We start from the raw sequence: 5874 nt of genomic DNA, 5'->3' as shown, positions 1-5874 counted from the left end.
ATTGCACAAACTGGGTTATGTTATAAACAAGAAATAAGTTTATTAACTACAAAAGATGGATTTTAAGTGATTATAAGGAATAGCAAACAGAACAAAGCAGATTATTAAGCAAATAAAACAAAACACGCAAACTAAGCTTGATTCACTAAAGAAACAGGTTACAAAATGTAATTTCTCACCCTAAATGTTGAATTAGGCAGGATGCAGAGTTTCTGTAGCTCAGAGTTCCAGTTATTTCTCTTTACAGACTAGACTCCTCTGTCTCAGTCTGGACTCAGCCCTTGCCTTTCCCACTGCTCAGTTCCTTCGTCTCTTCAGGTACTTTCAGCAGTCTTTCTTCTTGGGCAGGAAGGCAAATGAAGAAGAGTCCTGTTTACCTTACTCCCCAGCCTTAAATAAGATTTACATTCACAATATCATTTTTTACTTCCTTTTGTCCCCTTCTGTGTTTCTCCCTGTGCTCCTTGCTCTTCCTCTTCTCTCTCTCATTGTCTCATTCCGCATTGCTGCCTTGTTGTGTTCCTTTCTCTCCTCCCTGGCTTTCTCTGCTGTTTATCTCCCTTGCTTCTTTGTCTGTCTCCCCCGCCCCCCATTACCCTATAAATCAATTGTCATTTGTTCTTCCCATGTCCTCTCTTTTCTTTACTCTGCTGCCCCATGTAGCTCTTCCGCCACACCTCTTCTCTCCTATCTCATTCTTACATGCTTCGCAAATATCTTTGTATCCTCTCCCTTATTTAGAATATTAATAAGGAAGACAGTGCCAGCTGATTCTTCTCCTTTATGATCTGCCTCCCAGTTCCCTCCATCCTGTGCTTTACTTCTGCATACTTCTTGCTGAGATAGGGACGGGAGGATGCCGAAGGCAGTGCACTGAAGAGATGAGTCACCCAGCCACTGCCAAGCAATATTAGAAAAACAAATTCCAGTGTGTGGGTGAAACCTCCGTGGTTCTGAGACCCACAGTACCTATTGGATTCTGGTGTGAGTGGGGTTAGGGAGAATCTGGTAATGTGCATATGAGCGGTTGCCCTCGTCAGTGCCATATTGCTAGGACTGGTCTGGCTGGGAGTGGGTAGCTTTCATATTGAGACCCTGTCATTCTGATCATTTTTGGGACAGCATTTAATTATATCAAATGCAGCAAGGGCTGTTTGCATTCAGTTCATGTTTACACAAAGCAATGAAGAAGAAAATGCTTCATAAAACAAGGGCCATGGCACATGTTACTTGAAATCTGCCTCTGATTGTTAAAAACTGAGCATATTTACCAACAAGCAGAAAATGACAGCTCCTTTATATATCAATTTACTTTTATTCATCCAAGGTCAAATCCTGAAGTTTGTAATTCTTCACTCCTTACTCAGACAAAACTCCCATTGACTCACTCCTCCCAAACTACATTGTTATATAATGTAAGCTATTAACCCGGCATATAGAAACATGCATACATAGCTGCAGCATATTCGGCCTATGGGTCAGCTCATTAAAAAGAGAGGCCAGCATGGCTATTATTTACTGAGTCTGGAGAGTATGCTAAAGAGAAGAACACAGAAGAAAGTAAAATCCCAATGCCGAGGAGCTTATAGGGCCAGCTCCTGGCTGTGGAGGTTCACTGAGGATGGAGATGGGAACACACAGAGAGCCTTTTCCCCCAGCATGCTACAGAAGACACAGCCTCAAGATTGTTGCTTGTGCTCCCTAGATACAAAGGATGATTGTCTAGCAATGTTGACAGTTCTCAGTGCCCCAAAGGGGGTGTGATGGAGTCGTTTGACTGGTGTCCAAGTGTGACTACCTCTTGGAGCACACAGGATTGTGAGTCACCTTATAATTACCTGCCCCCAGCATCAGGGGGTCTTGCCTAGACTGGCTGGTGCTAGCTCCCTAACACAACTAGCCTGACAGCCCCTCTGCCCTGCCTTTGACTTGCAGGTTGACAACAGATGTACCGCAGCACCTTCAAAGTGTCTCCTTGTGATATCCAGCCCCTGATTACCAGATACCTACAGAAATATCAGATCCTCTGTTCTCAAAAGAACAGTGTGCCTCAGTTTACCAGTCTTACTTCCAGTATTACTCACAGCACTTGAAATTGGTTATAAAATAAAAAACTTATTTAAAAAATAAATAAAAATCCATATGAAATGTAGAAACAAATAGTTGCATATAAAACCAAATCATAATCCACTTTCTAGAGACTAAATTTAACTAACAAGTTCTCCTCCTAGCTAAAAAAGCTGATCTCACCCAAAGTTCTCTCCAGCATTTTCAACCAAGACTGGTTGAAATCCCTTTTTCATGAAGCAAATTCGCTGTACGTTTACTTCCTAGATGAAGGATACTTGGGTGTCTCTTTGCACACTAAATATACCAGAGCAGATCTTTGATGTTCACTTCAAGATAGGGTTTCCCTCTCCCCTGCTGTTTACCTCTTCTTGATAGTTTCCTTCTCAAATCTCTGCCAGTTCTTCATTAGCATTTGACTTCGAATGCAAATAGACTCCTATTGTAGGACATGCAACGCACAATGATTCCACCTGGAGAAATGTGTCTCCCACCCACTGTCTGGAGGAGCTTGTCTCAAGACATGCTACCTTTGAATGTTTTTAACTACAGACTCAGAGAACATAATATTTAGTATATATACATAATTCCTCACATATTCACTGTATATACATCTCACAATTATTATGATAACCAGTATGACATGGGCCTTCAGTAGAGATCTTACATGCCATTCTTTTGGTGAACTAGAATGTAAATACCAGGCCGAGGGGATTCTTGTAACCCTAATGCACCCTTTATGTCCTCTTGTAGTTGGCATCAAGAGGTCCTTAGGGGTCACACCTAGGTTTCCTCCTCCCCCATAGCACTGCATGGTACATGGAAATTGGTACAGAGGGGAACCCGGGATGCACATGTTTTTAAAGGTGAAATAAATGCCACTTCTGAGGCGGTTCTCAGCAGCCTCTCTAGAGCAACCTCCATGGAACTTGAAGGCAGAAGCAGAGGTGGCACGAGGGAAGAGGCACCAGGAGCCAGTCTGTGTGCCCATGGTTTGAATGCTAGCTGCCTTTGCAGCATCTGTGTAAATAGTTTCCTTCATAGAGAGCACGTTTAGTTTTAGAAACAGAGTTCTCTCATGTTATTACCCAGCACACAGTACATGATAACGGAGGCATTCTGCCCTTCTCTGCACTAACCAGGCTGAATACCTCCGGCCATCATCCTCACGCTGCTACCCACCCACACTCTGCCCAAACCTGCAGCACCATTGCAGCTGACAAGCCAGAGCTGAAGCCTAAACATCAGCTTTCCTAGGGAGCCTTTATTTTAAGAACAGGCTATGTTTCCTATATTCAGTGCACAGTGAAGTGCAGGATATGGGATATAGTTTCTTACTATCTGAAGCTGCAAGATAAAGATGAGAATGAACATGAAAATCAAATTAGTTCTATTCTGCTATGGATAAGTGGTTCCCATAAGTTGTGTTGAAATTTGTCATGAACCTATGAACATGTAAAATATGAATAGTAACAGAAAAAAATGTCTATCATCCAAGGTACGCCTATGGCTCCCATTGCAGAGGTGTTTGAGCATCTTGCATTTTTAGAGAGAGGAAGGCCCATGTTTTTAGAGGTATTTAGGCACCTAACTCCCATTGATTTCGTGCCTACTCCATGCATCTGCCATTTACGTGCTCACCTACTTACCCTCCCAGCATTTTCTTAAGAAAACAAAACAAAAACAAAAATGGAAGCCCTGGCAAGGCAGGCTCCTTTGGCTTGGTTCTCCATTATGATCTAGGTTCTCCTTGTATTGCCCATTACCCCAATGCAAAGTGGATGTAAAATCATACCAAATCATCAAAAATAAGGCTTGCCTTCTGCCATTGTTTTCCCTAAATCTGAGATTCAGTAGAGAGATACAATTAGCATATTCCATTCCACACATTCCTTATACCAAGTCTCTTAATTTCTGTGTGAGTTTCACTCAGGCCAGAGGCAAATTAGGTGTGAATAATTCACAGGATGTAAAGATTAACATTCTGAACTAATCAAATGTACTTAACCAATTAATTTTGTTTATATTTATGTGTAGCTTCTATATGCCCTAGAATGATGAGAATGTAATTCTTTGCCTTAAGGTAGACATAAAACGTAACCGGGGAATAGTAAATGTACCAGGAAAATAGGAGAACAAGGTTACTGTGCTATGAAGGGGGAAAAAATCCTTATTACAGGAAAATACCTTTAAGAGCCAAAGCTGGCAAGTCTTATCAGAGGCACTGGGCGATAGGGAAGTACATGGGCTTTTAATGAAGAAAAAAAGAAAAGGGATGAGGATATGTTTCCCCAAGGTACAAAACCCACATATTTATAAAGGGGGAAATCCACACCACAATCTTAATGCATGAATGATCAGATTGTATGGGCCTGACCCAAAGACTCCATTGATGTCAGGTACAGTGCAAAGTGGCTGGGGAGCTGAAACACCCTCTAGCAACCCAGAGCGAGTGAGCCCACACCAATTTCAAAGGGTGTGTTGGGATGACAGGATCTGAGGAAACCTGACTCCTTACTGGTCTGCCCTGACCTCCCCCATTTTGGCCTTCTGCACCAGCCTGGCTGGCATAAAGACTTTTTCTGCAAAGTGCAGGGGTTATACAACCATCCCTGTGTGGCAGCTGTCTTTTTGCATAGTCCCTTTGCATCATTTAAATCAGGGGTCTCAAACACGCGACCCTGCAGCCCGCCAAGCTCCCCGCATGCCTCCCACCAGTTACTTCCTGTCGCCACCAAACTCCCCTTACCCCCGCTTTCCCCCCCCCAGTTATTTTATGTGGCAGCTAAGCTCCCTGCTCGCTGCTCCCCAATATTTGGGGCCAGGTCTCTCCCCCGGCCCCGCCTGCCACCCCCAAGTGTCCCTTGGGCTCACTCGCTGCCCCCTCACTGCCCTAGAGCCTGCAGCTCATGCTGACTCTGCTCCGCTCTGCCGGCTTCCAGCATCACCTACTGCCGCAGGGTCCTAGTGCCCCCCTCCACTAGGGCCAGGGCAGGCTGCCCTTCCCCTGCCCTAGTCCTGAGCCTCTCCAATGCCCCAAACCCCTCATCCCCAGCCCCACAGCCCTCAACCCCACACCCCCTCCTATCCCCAAACTCCATCCCAGAGCGTGCACCCCCACCCCCTACCCCAGCCCGGAGCCTGCACCAGCACCCAAACTCCCTCCCAGAGCCTGCACCCCAGACACCCACCCACCCACCCAAACTCCCTCCCAGAGCCTTAGGCAGGTGGGGTTGGAGTGGGGGGGGGCAGGTTCTGGGCACCACCAACATTTCTACAAACCTGCCATCCCTGGAAGAGGCAGAGCAGGGGTGGAGTGGTGGTGCAGCCCAGTGCAGTGGGGGGGCTTTAACAGAAGTAAATCTAACTAAGTGTGTGTTTTGTCCTTTGAGTGAGGTGCATTACTGTTGGTGGCGCTTAGCACTTTCCAGGAGGGAAGGGTGAGGAGCAGGGAGCCGCACGCTCAGGGGAGGAGGTGGAGAAGAGACTGGGCAGGGGCAGGGCCTCATGGAAGGGGTGGAGTGGGGGCGGGGCCAGGGGCAGTGGTGTTGGGGGGAGGTGTCAGTGATGTGGCTCTTGGGCCAATGCACTAGTCCTCATGTGGCCCTCGTGGTCATTTGAGTTTGACACCCCTGGTTTAAATGGTGCAGAGAGCCTTGAGCTGGCCCTCTGTTCCACAGGTGAATTTCACCCCAAAAGGTCTTTGATGTCTTACTTCACACCAGTGCTTCAGGCAGAGTAAGAGATTTCCCTCTATACAGGGAGATAGAGATCTAAATTAAACAAAATTACACTGAGTGAAAAGCT

This window comes from Trachemys scripta, chromosome 8, assembly GCF_013100865.1.
Source record: "Trachemys scripta elegans isolate TJP31775 chromosome 8, CAS_Tse_1.0, whole genome shotgun sequence".
In the NCBI taxonomy this organism is placed as follows: Eukaryota; Metazoa; Chordata; order Testudines; family Emydidae; genus Trachemys; species Trachemys scripta.
This window is presented reverse-complemented; position numbering follows the sequence as displayed.